Source organism: Mustela nigripes, chromosome 17 (genome assembly GCF_022355385.1).
Source record: "Mustela nigripes isolate SB6536 chromosome 17, MUSNIG.SB6536, whole genome shotgun sequence".
NCBI lineage: Eukaryota > Metazoa > Chordata > Mammalia > Carnivora > Mustelidae > Mustela > Mustela nigripes.
The window spans coordinates 18957282-18969127 of NC_081573.1; the positions used below are offsets into that span (position 1 = coordinate 18957282).

The 11846-nt window shown below is 57.6% G+C and overlaps 1 protein-coding gene across 1 annotated transcript in view; it reads right to left on the reverse strand.

The window, feature by feature from the left end:
* Positions 1-9735, reverse strand: part of CHST8 (carbohydrate sulfotransferase 8) — a 125175-nt gene extending 115440 nt beyond the window's left edge. The window contains exon 1 of the mRNA XM_059381376.1: positions 9338-9735. The gene's annotated coding sequence lies outside the window, so the exon portion shown is untranslated. The remainder of the gene's footprint in view (positions 1-9337) is intronic.
* Between the last annotated feature and the right edge of the window lie 2111 nt (positions 9736-11846).

Here is an 11846-nt window from a genome sequence, read left to right on the forward strand (position 1 = left end):
AACAGACATAAGGTCACCCAAGAGTTGTTCCTAAATGGCCAATGCCCGGAGCTCTGGGGGTATACAGGGATTTGGGGACACCAACACAGAGTATTGGGCCTAGGACCCAAAGGCCTTGGTCAGAAGCTGGCTCTGGAGACAAGGGGGTCATTTAGAAGGGCAGAGCACCAGGACGGGATACCTTCTGAGGCACCAGAGCCCGATTCCCGGAACCCTCCCCAAGCAGCCCAGGCTATGGACAAAACCCCATCAAGACAGTTAAGGTGGAAGAGTGCAGAGGTCAGTGGGCAGGTCAGTGGGGACCCACTGGACACCAGGACTATTTTAGGTTCTGGGACATGGCAGTGAACAGGATGGACAGACAGCTCATGCTCATGGAATGTGTGAAGGGAAAGAAAGATGAGCCACAGAGAGATGGAGCCACACAAGGGTTTATTTGGTGACTGGGGGCTGGGGCCGGGGCCCAGTGCCTGCATCTTTCACAGCTCCCGGAGTGATCCTGAGGCCAGTGGCCGGGTCCCCAGTCTCATCCAGAGAAACACCGGTCATCAGCACCCATTATCCTCCAACAGGCAGATTCAAGCCTGTCCCGCAGAGGGAATCACAAGCACCCCCTGACATTTAAGATACCCACAATATGCGAGACGGAAGTGAATCTTCAAATTTGTTCAATAACGGTGTCAAGTTCAACAAATCCTGAGCCAAATAAATAAATAAATAAATAAGCTGTATTAGTCATCTGGAAAATAAAATTAAAACTCCAGTGAGATGGGGCACCTGGGTGGCTCAGTGGGTTAAAGCCTCTGCCTTCAGCTCCGGTCATGATCCCAGATTCCTGGGATCGAGCCCCACATCGGGCTCTCTGCTCGGCAGGGAGCCTGCTTCCCTTCCTCTCTCTGCCTGCCTCTCTGTCTACTTGTGGTCTCTGTCTGTCAAATAATTAAATAAAACCTTTAAAAAAATATATTCCAGTGAGATATCTCTACCTACTCATGGGATGGCTAAAATGGGGGGGAAAAAAAAAAAAAAACATGGGCCCCAGGAATTGTCAACAAGGTTGTGGAGCAACGGGAACTCTCAGAGCTAACTGGTGTCCGTGCGGGGGATTAACACAACCACGTCAGACAACCGACAGCACCCGCACGGGAGAACCTACACACACCCCGAGACCCAGCAATTCTCTTCTCGGTCGATGTTCATTAAGGCGAGCAGCACCTGTGCCCAAGAGACACAAGCGGGAATGTCCCCAGCAGCACTGTTCACCACAACCCCAAACTCTGAGCAATCCCAGTGTCGGTCAGCCGGAGAAATAAGACGTACACCGGGGTACATTCGCACAACGGCATCTCACATAGTTGCGAGAACAAATGAACAAGGTGGGTGGGTCTCACACCCAGGGTGGTAAGCCAGACCCCGGAGTGTACAGACTTTGGATTCCACTGATATCAAGTTCAAAGATAAGGACAACCAATCAGTGCCATTCCCAGGGAGGACAGCAGTTAGCCGCGGTAGAGCAGAAGGGCCTGGAAGGGGACCGAGGGACCACCGGGACACCGGTCACATTCCCAGTCCTGCTCTGGGGGCTGGGCACATAGGTGTGTTTGGCTTGTGGGATTTCACGTCGCGGTGCACACAATCTCGGTATGCATACTGCGCTCAGAATAAAAAATTTTCTGGGGCGCCTGGGTGGCTCAGTGGGTTAAAGCCTCTACCTTGGGCTCAGGTCCTGATTCCAGCGTCCTGGGATCGATCGAGCCCCGCATCAGGCTCTCTGCTCAGCAGGGACCTTACTTTCTCTCTCTCTCTGCCTGTCTCTCTGCCTATTTGTGATCTCTGTCAAATAAACAAATACAATCTTAAAAAAATAAATAAATAAAGTTTTCTGATGGACTGAATGCAGGATGGGGAAGAGGCATGGATGGGAGCCTGTCTAGAAAGGGCAAGACTTGAAGGGGCACAAGCCAGTGGGGTCACATGTCCCCTAAGCCTCTGTCACGTTACCAGGCAAGACCCTGATCAGTATGTATCCTTGCACCTGAGACAGAAAGAAAGACTCACAGACAGACCACACCCAGGAGATAAGAAAGATAATAATATGGCCACCAGGACACGGATTCTACTGTCATCCCCATTTTAGAGATGAGGAAACTGAGCCTCTAGCCCACAGGGTGATTAAGTGGAGAAGTTGGGATTTGAACCCCGGAGGTGTGACCCCTGGGTGCTGGTTTCATTCAGAATCCGGGGCTGGCTGCATGGGGGCAGGCAGAGAGGTGGAGCTGGTGGCCATTCATGGCTGCCCCTTGACACTTGAATTCAAGCAGAGGGACTGAGAAAAAGGTAAATAAGAGGCCTAGATCGCGTCTTCCCAGAGATGAACAGACATTACATGTGCAGACCAACCCTCGGGAAGGGAGATAACATCAGGAGACAAAGACGCCCAAAATCTGAACAGGAGAAGGCAAGACAGACCCAACAAGTCACCCAAACCTACAAGACGTCTGTGAGAGGAAGGCACGTGTGTGGCCGCAGTGCAGGACGACAAGGAGCCAGTGACCACTGACCCCAGGAAGCATCGGTATCCAGAGCGCCACAACAGGGCAGGGGACAGCCCACGGAGCTCACCACCCATCACCAGGCCCCACGGCCACCCCACTCCCGGCCCAGACAGACCTTGGCCTGAAGGGGTTGGAATCAGACGTGGGAAAGCAGAGGGAGCCATCAAAAAAAGCTCCTTGGGGCGCCTGGGTGGCTCAATGGGTTGGGCCACTGCCTTCGGCTCAGGTCATTATCTCAGGGTTCTGGGATCGAGTCCTGCATCGGGCTCTCTACTCAGCAGGGAGCCTGCTTCCTCCTCTCTCTCTCTCTCTCTGCCTGCCTCTCTGCCTACTTGTGATCTCTCTCTGTCAAATAAATAAATAAAATCTTTAAAAAAAAAAAAAAGAAAGAAAAGCTCCTTGGACATTGCATTCGAATCGGACCCCGACGCACATAAGGGAAGGGGTTAAGAAGAAAATCCCGGTGGGGGAGCAGAGGGAGCCAAACCAGGTTGGCTGCTTCCCACCCCCACTCCAGCTCAACCAGTAGAGACGGAGTACCTGCTCTGAGCACTGGCTCAAACATTGTAGACAGAGGGTTTACATAATGCTGTGACTTGACCAGTGTAGACAGACAGACTGAATTGTGTGCTGAGTCCAACCCCTATAAACAAACTGCCTGCATGACAAACTGGGCTCAACCAATGTAGATGGATTGCTCTGCATAGCGGGCTCACCCCCGTCAGCTCTGGGAGCCAGGGCCTGATGGATAGGGTCCATGTCCATGGGGGAAGGGTTGGAGAGCCCAGGCACGGGGACCATGCCCAAAGCCACAGAGACTTTTGAGGGCTCTAAACCCTCTACAAAGTCCCGCAGAGAGTGGGGCTGGCCCGGACTGAGTGGAAAGTCTCCGTGCTCCCACCCTAGACGCAGCCAGTGTAGACAGACCCCCTCCACCAGGCACTGGCTCAGCTGGCGTAGACAGAGTGCAAAGTGGAGCTCACTCCGCCAGCCAGCAGCCATCACCGAGTCCCTTCTCCGAGCTCATTGCGGCCCCGACAGCCAGAGCGAGCACTGCTTTTTATCAGCGCGGAAACCTGCTCGTAAGCTCCCTCGGCCTCCTCTGGGCCCGGCAGGCGGCTCCACACACAGAAGGACTGCTGTCAGTCTTTGCTGGATGTCGGGCACGCTCCCATCAGGAGCACAGGAAGCAAAGCCCCCCAGTCTCAGGGCTGGAGGGTCTCTGTGCTCACAGACTTGGGCAGATGGGTCCTGTCCAGGGAGATGAGTCAGCCCCCAAGAAGCAGCAGCCTTGAGTGGGGGGAATGACTAGTCTGCCAAGTGTGAGTCAGTCTGGACTAGGGGCTGCTGGCAGAGGGCTCTCCTGTGTCACCTTCCCCACTGGTGAGCACCTGGGCACCTGGTCGGTGGTCTATGGTGTTGAGGCAGCCCCCAGTTATCAGGGAGGGACAGTGTGGTGATGCCACCCTCCAGGCAAAGGGTCCCAGTGCTGGAGGAATCAGCTCCCGAAACACCTGGGGCCAGAGGATTCATCTCTACCTCCGAGCATCCTCTCCTTGGCTCTCATCCCTCCTGTCCCCGAGTCTGGCCCAGCTGGGAAGGAGCTGGCTCAGGCCCAGCCAGAGTGAGGACAAGGTGACAGCGACCTGGGCTGTTGCTTGCAGCTCAGCGGCCGCTCGGCTCAGGGCCCACAGCCAGCAGCGTGGGCACCACGGGAAGCGGGGTGACTCATAGAGCCGCTCCCCCCCACCCCAGCTCTGCAAGACAGAGCTAGGGGGCCAAATGGATTGTGCGGATGACAAGCGGAGCTGCAGACAGCCACAGGGAACTCGCCAATATCAGAGGGAGCTGAGGAGCTGTAAGTCCAGGGCAGAGCCCCCAGCAGACGGGCTCCCACAGGGAGGAGGGGAGGAAAGAGGGCTGGAGTGACCGGAGGCGAGTCCTTTCCAGTGCCGGCCAGCTGCCAGGGCAGGTTCAAGTGGGTGACAGCAAGTAAAGGACCTACCAGGGCCCCACAAAGCTAAGTGGGGCTAGGGCCACCTCTGGCCAGCAGCCTTGCGGGCAATCAGTTCAAAAGGAGAGTGGACACAGAGCAGCTTGTCCTCACTGGAGAGCATGGGGCACTGGACTGTCACTTACTGAGTCTCACTCCCTGCTGGGGGGCAAGGCAGCCGAAGGCCCAAGGGCTTAGAAGAAAGCTAGAAGGTGGGCCATGTAGGCAGGGGCACAGACGCAGCTGCCTGACCCCTGGAGGACAGGACCCGACCAGGGGGGACAGGAGGCTGGAATTCTTGATCTAGGGGTGCAGCTGGGGAGGTGGCCTCAGGGAAGCGATAGCTCCCAGTGGCGATTCAGAAGTCGGGGTCCTGACGGCCTTCCCAATCTCCCCATTGACACCAAATCCAACACCAGAATCCCAGTAGATTCCCATGGGCCTGCTCCTCTTCAGGACCCCCCAGTAATTCCCAGTAATTCCAGCAGGATTACTGCAGCTCTCTCCTCACTGGGCTCCCTCTTCTGCAGCAGCTGCTGGGGTCAAGGTCTAAGCTTCTCCCTGGCCTTCAAGGCCCTGCATGGCCAGGGCTCTGGCTGTGTCTCCACCTGCATCAACCCCTCCACTCTGCTGGCCACGTGGACCTTCCTGCACCTCCCTCTCACGCATGTACACACTCTGCCAGGCAAGCTTTCTCCCTCCCCATGGCCGCGCCGCTCCTTGCTTCTTAGCTCCAGGTTTGTTCCTTCAGACCTCAGCTGAAGCCTCACCTCCTCCGGGAGGTCCTCCTGACCCTCAGTCCCGGCCGGGCAGGCTACTCTACGATGCATCTCCGAATCACCCAGATGTTTCCTTTATCTGCTTGTCACAGTCTAGAAACACACACGTATCGGTTACTTGTTTAGCTATGGCGTCATCTGGCAGAGCGTGAATCAGTGAGTGAAGAATCAGTGATGGGGGAGTGGCTGTCTCCCAGGGGGAGGGGTCTCTCTTAGTTTAGTTTACTTTCTGTCCCCGGAGCCTGGCCGAGACAGACACCTGCTACCTGCTCCACAAGCATTCCCTGATGGCAGAATGGAGGACAGCCCCAACAGGTGGGACGATGGGAAAGTGGGATGGGGTCCTCCAGCTCCGGGTTTCAATGTTGACAACTCTCGTTTAGTTCAAATAACTGTTGCTCACCAGGGCCACCTCTGATAGCAGCTTGGCAGAGACAGGGAGCCTCGCCCACCCCTACCCCTGCTCCCGCCCCCTGATTTCCCAGAAAGGCATGGCCCACCTTCAAGGAGGGGAGCTGGGATGCTGCGGAGCCCCGGCCCCTTGCCTGCACACACTGTGACTTCCTGGCTTTCCAGATGAAATCAGAGTTACCTTTTGCTGTCTCCCCACCTGGACGCAGGCTCCCCCACTCTGCTGCTGGCCGAGGCTACATTTCAACCAGCAGGTGCCTGCTAGTGCCCCCAGATCACAAATGACAAGTAGTTTTGTGCAGGGTAAAAGTCAACACTTGTTCCCACCACCGATTTGTAAGTCTCATCCTGGGCCACGGTGATTTGCCGACCATGGGATCCCACACCTTCCAGCTGGGAAGAAATGAGATGGCATGTCCCGTGTCCCCTGCCACCTGACTGAAATGCCCTGTCCCCTGCTTGTTTGAACACAGGGGTTCCCTCTGCCTTGGGCCGCCTTTTCCCCAGAGGGAGGGAACACAGCCGCTCTGGAGTCAGACTAGTCCTGGCTCTGACTCCAAAGACAGTGCCAGGGAGTCTGCTGTCCCCATGCTGTCACTGCACAGGATCCCTGCTCCCAGCAAATTTCCTAAGGCTCCAGGACACCATCTCCCAATTTCACACCCAGACAATTACCTTTGATTTTTTTTTTTTTTTTTAATTTCTCTCTGTCCCACAGCAGGGCCACAATGATCTCACTGGGCCAGCCCTCCATAAATCTCCTGTTTCTAACTCGTTACTTTCTGACTAGCCGAAAGGCCAGGGCCCTTGTTTCACATAGTGCTTACTGGCTCTAATGGCCACAGCCATTCATGAAGGTGCTGCCATACCCTCGGTCCACTGTCCTGCCCACCGGCTACCTCCCTGCTCCACATTTTCCCCAAGGAGGCTGTCACACCCACCGGGGAGAATCAGGGAGACACAGCAGGGACAGCTGAGACAGACACCTCCCACTCCAAGTCAGACTGCCAGCCAGAGAAGGGGGCCCCAGTGCTTCCCACCAGCCCACACAAGATTCCAGCACCCACGACAGGTGCCTCCAGCCAGATGCATCAGCAAATCACGATAAAAGCTTTCAGCGCCCATGGCTTCGATCAGCAAAACCACAAAAAGCCTATCAGGTTGACGCTGGCACAAACTCTGAGCAAAGAGCAGAGAGGGAGTCTGCCAGGGTGTTTCCAGTCAGGAGACTCTGACTTCCCACCTTTTAAGTGAATCCCAAGCAAATTCTGCAAGGAGCTCACCAGCTCGCTTTCCCAATGACCGTACGACCATACAGGGGGAAAAAAAGTCACTACTGAACTTTTCCCAGACTTATTAGCTTACATAAACACACATTTGAATAAATGTTTAAAAAATGAAATTCCCTTGATACTCTGTAATCAGTAAATGTTCATTATGGAAACACAGCAAATATGCATGAAATTTCCCAAGTGGTATTCTGGCTACAAGATTAAAAAGGCATCTCAAATGGCAGGCTGAGTTACAAAGCCTCTTCCTCCGGTCACAATCTCGCAAAGCTCTGCCAAGCCCAGAAGGTCAGACAAGCCTGCTCCTCTCTCCCAGCCAGAGACAGTGAAAATCAGCCCATGATTCTTTGGCCCGCTCAGGCGTTTTATAAATGAGTCCCTACCTCACCTGATTGATGTCTCTCTATAAATAATTAATCCTTGACCTTGTTTTAAGGAAAGCCTTGACTTTTTAATTTGGGGTCTTTTTAAAAATCAATACCAGGGGAACATTATTCACTCTGGCGGAGTTTGATTCCAAGTAAATAAATAAATAAGCCGCCCTACTGGTATGTCTTGGGGTGAATGGGCTAGGCAGTGAATGGGATGGGGCCTGACTTTGAGGTTCTCTCTGTTCAGATGCTATTACATTGTTGACCGTCCTATTAAACTCAACCTCTTCACAGTCTGCAATTTATTCCTCCTGTGGGTCATTTCACAGAGGCAAGTCTGATGAGGGCTCTGAAATGTGCTTTTACTCTTCCTGGGAAGGCCCCTTGGCCCTGTCCTGCCCTACGTGGTGGGCAGCCTGGATTTTAAAAGGGTCTCCTACAGGGAGCAGAAGGTCACCTCTTCCTGCAGCCTGTCTGCATTGCCTTTGGGACAGGGACAGAAGGTGTCCAGGAGAGGCCATAACAGTTGGCAAAGTTTAAAGAGGGTTCAGCCACTCTGTTCCAGAGGCCGCCCTGCTCTAGGGCAGGACTTGAGAAAAGTTCCCCACCCACAGGCAAGGGTCAAGGTGAACTCAGGTGTGAGAGGTTACCCCCCTAAAACGTGGGCTTGGTAGTAAAGCTTGGAAGCATCCCAGAAGTGGGGAAGGGGTCAGTCTGTCCCTTCCTCCTCTGCTACCTTCTCTTCCACCATGCACCACATGCACCCCATGCACCCCACAGGGGCTATGGTCCCTTCACTCAACCACTTTCCGCCCCTGCTCTGCTGCCGGGCAGGACACAAACCGCCCTGCCGCCCATTCTCCCTAGCGTAGTCAGTCCCAGCTGAGCAGGGTCCAACAGGGAGGCGCCCAAGGACCCGAGAGCCACCCGATACCGCGGATAAACACTGGGAACCCCGGGATCTGCCCCTACTTCTCAGTTAGAGCAGCCCCGCAGCGAGTGCTCCCAGCCGAGGGCGTTGTGCGGCTGCCAGGCCAGCCCCGGGTCGGGGTCCCGGGGTCTGGGGACCACATGTAGGGCCAAAGTTAGGGCGGCAAGAGTCCCGCGCCTGGGAAGGGAGAGGGTTCCCCTCCGACTCAAGCACCAACACCGGCACAACCAAAACCCTCCAACGCACCTTCGCCTGGCGGAGTCGGCCTGTACCGAGGTCAGGGCGGGCGGGCAAAACTGGCAGCTAGCTGCTGGAGTTGCAGCCGCCGCCAGAGCTCGGCTGGGTCCCGCGGCGAAGCAGATCCTTCCCGCGCCCACCGGAGTCGCCCCAGGTTCGGACTCCCGCACTCCCGGACACTCGCACGCGCACACCTTTGCACGATCACTGCCGCACACACACTCGCCTCAAGTACAAAACAGGCCGGTGCCCTGGAGAGTCGCCGGGTGGAGACGCGCGCGACGGAGCGCGGGGGGCACCTTCCGCCGCTAGGTGGGAAGCCCAGGCAGCTCCGAACTCCTCCCCCGCCCCTGGGCGCCACCCGCCCCCGAATCCCGGACTGGAGCGCGCGGGAAAGCCCTAGGCGCCTCGGGCGCTCCAGCCCGGCCCTCTCCCCGCGCCAGGCACCCAGAGCTGGGAAGAAGAACAGAGCGTCCACGGGGACCGAGGGAGCCCGAGGGCTGCAGTACACAGACGCGCGGCGGCAAGTGAAAGCCATGGAGCAAAAGTCTAATTAAAGTTCCCGCTACTGGAGCGGGTCCCCGAAGCGCGGCCGGACCGGAACCCCGCGCGCCCTATCTCCGCCCGCGGCTTCGGACGCTTAACCGTGCAGCTTCTCGGCGCCGGGACGCAGTGCAGTCGCGGGTCCTCCCGGGACCCTTCGGGGCGCCCTTCCCGGCCGGGAGCTGCTCAGGGTGGGAAAGGGCTGGGGCGGGGGCGCAGCGCACTTACCTGGCGCAGCCGGCGCTCGCGGGGTCGCGGGCGCCTCCAGCCCAGGCTCGGTCCTCCACGGCGAATCCTCCGCTCCCGGGCTCCGGGCTGCAGGGAGGACCTCCGCCCCAGCTTGGGCCCGGGGCCTCCTCCCGCTCCGAGCTGAGCCCGGTGCGGTGGGTGAGGCGAGCGGCGCGGGCCGGCGGCCAGAGCGCGCAGGAGAGGGAGGGGGAGAGGGTGCGGTGGCGTGTTCTTCCTCGGCCCCCGGCGCGGGTCTGTCCCCTGCCTCCCACCTCCCGGCCCCCACCGCCGGCCTCTCCTCTCCGCACAGAACCGCCAGATCCCGCTAGCGCGCGGGGAAGGCTCCCAGCGAAGTGCGAGCGGAGCCTCCGGCAAGCTGGAAATAACGCCACGCCCGCCCGGCGCCCCGCCCCCGGCCTGGGCCCCGCCCCGCGGTGGCGGTGGCGGCGGGGGCCGGGCGGGGAGGGGATCACTCCTGCGATCCGCGGGTCCCTCCCAGGAGCTCGCGGGCGCCGCGCCCACGCGCGCTCTGCGGCTCCCGCGGCTGGCCCCACTGGCCGCGCGCTTCGAGGGAGCCTCCGCTGGGCGCGGTCCAACCGCCGCGGGGGTTGGGGCGGTGGTGTGCGGGGCCGCGCCCTTCTCCCGGGATCCCTGAGAGCCGGCTTCGGGGCTGCCACTTGGCTCCAGAGCGCGGCCAGAGTGCTGCCACTGCCTTGGTGGGTCGCACGCCGGCGCCGACCTGGGAAAATGACTAGGCGTCACCAGAACTGGCGGTGACCACCGCTGGGCAGCGGCGCGCGCTCGGAACCGGCCGCTGCGGGGGCGCGGGGCTGGTGAAACACTGAGGATCGGCCCCTAGCAGCGTTCTGAGGGGATCCCTGGGCTACAGCCTCAGTGAAATTTGGTCAAGGTCTTGGGCGGCCTTGGTCCCAGGTGTCTGCACCCATCCCCAAATTCCTGGGGCTTTGGATTCTGCTGAAAGGACCCATGATCCAGGCTCTTCCTTGAGGGCTACCTCCTTGAAGTGCTTGTTGAGTCAGGTGCTGAGATTTGGGGGCTGGGGCGGGGTTCGTGAACCCGGTGACCCTGGGTCAGCCAGCTCCTCCCTATACACACCCTCTACAACACGGGAGAAAGGGGCAGAGGCACAGTCACGGAGCACCAGGACGGAGCCCGGATGGGAAGGGGGGAGAGGAACCTCTGACTCCAGTCCTGTTTTTCCTGAAAAGAGGCAGCCCCCACCTGCAGGGGGCAAGCAGGTGCTGGGAAGGAAGGCGGACTGGCTTCATCCCAGGAACCCGAAGAAGCTGTAAATAAATCACTTCTTAATCTTGTTGGGACCCCAGTATTTTCAAAAACCTGCCCAGAAAGCTTTAGGAAAATAAAGGTTGTTCACCCACCTCTCATTTTATCTACCGTTTGGTTTGGCTTGATCACTCCTCCCTGCTGAGTGTGCAATCGAGCTGGGGAGTGAGGTGGACTCATGGCCTTTGATTGATCAGAGAGGGAAGGGCCTGGGGCAGCCCTAGCCGGGTGCAGAGCTGCTCCTGGAGAAGGCCAGGGAGCCCCCAGCAGTAGAGCTGCAGAAGGCCTAGGAGGCAACCAGCCTAGGAGGCCCCAGGTGAGCTCAGCACATTCAGAGAGAACACCGAAGGTGAGAAGACAAAGTTTAGCAGACCAGCACTACCATAATCTTCCTTAATTCTTGCGACAACATAGTAGACACCATCATATCCACTTTCCAGTTCAGTACAAGGATGCCACTGGGTTTCCGAAGGCCATACATCCAGAGGGTGGCAGAGCCAGGGCTGAGCTGCTGATTCCAAAGTGGAGTGGGTTCAGTGGGCTTCCCTCTCCAAGATTCCGAGTTCAGAGACTGTTCCAGACCCAGGGTGCTAGGCCTAGCTGTGTTCCACTGGCTCTGTGTTACCTGTGTTTGCATAAGAGGGTTATATATGGGCTGAAACTGCACTGCTCCTCCTCATTCAGGTGCAGATTGGAGGGACAGAATATCAGGGACAAGGATGCAAGGGTCAGGAGGGACAGGGCAGAGGCATCTTTATCCAGCCCATGACCACAAGGTATCAGAGCAGAACAGGAAGAAAGATGATACACAGGGGCGCGTGGGTGGCTCAGTGAGTTAAGCCTCTGCCTTCAACTCAGGTCCTAGGATCGAGCCCCGAATTGGGCTCTCTGCTCAGCAGGGAGCCTGCTTCCCCCTCTCTCTGCCTGCCTCTCTGCCTACTCGTGATCTGTCAAATAAATAAATCTTTAAAAAAGAAAGAAAGAAAGATGGTGAACAAAGGCGATGTTGGGGGGTTTAGGTGAGCAGAAAGCTCCTTGCCTGATGAGCCCAGAGAGCACTGACCCTCTAACCCCTCTTGCCCCCATACCTCCAGCCAGCTCTCACCACCCAGAGGCCTGGCCACTAACTGGGTGGGCACCTGCCAAAGAAAGCTGATGGTCCAGGGAACCTTTTCAGTAGCAGGCACACTCCTGCGGGAGAATA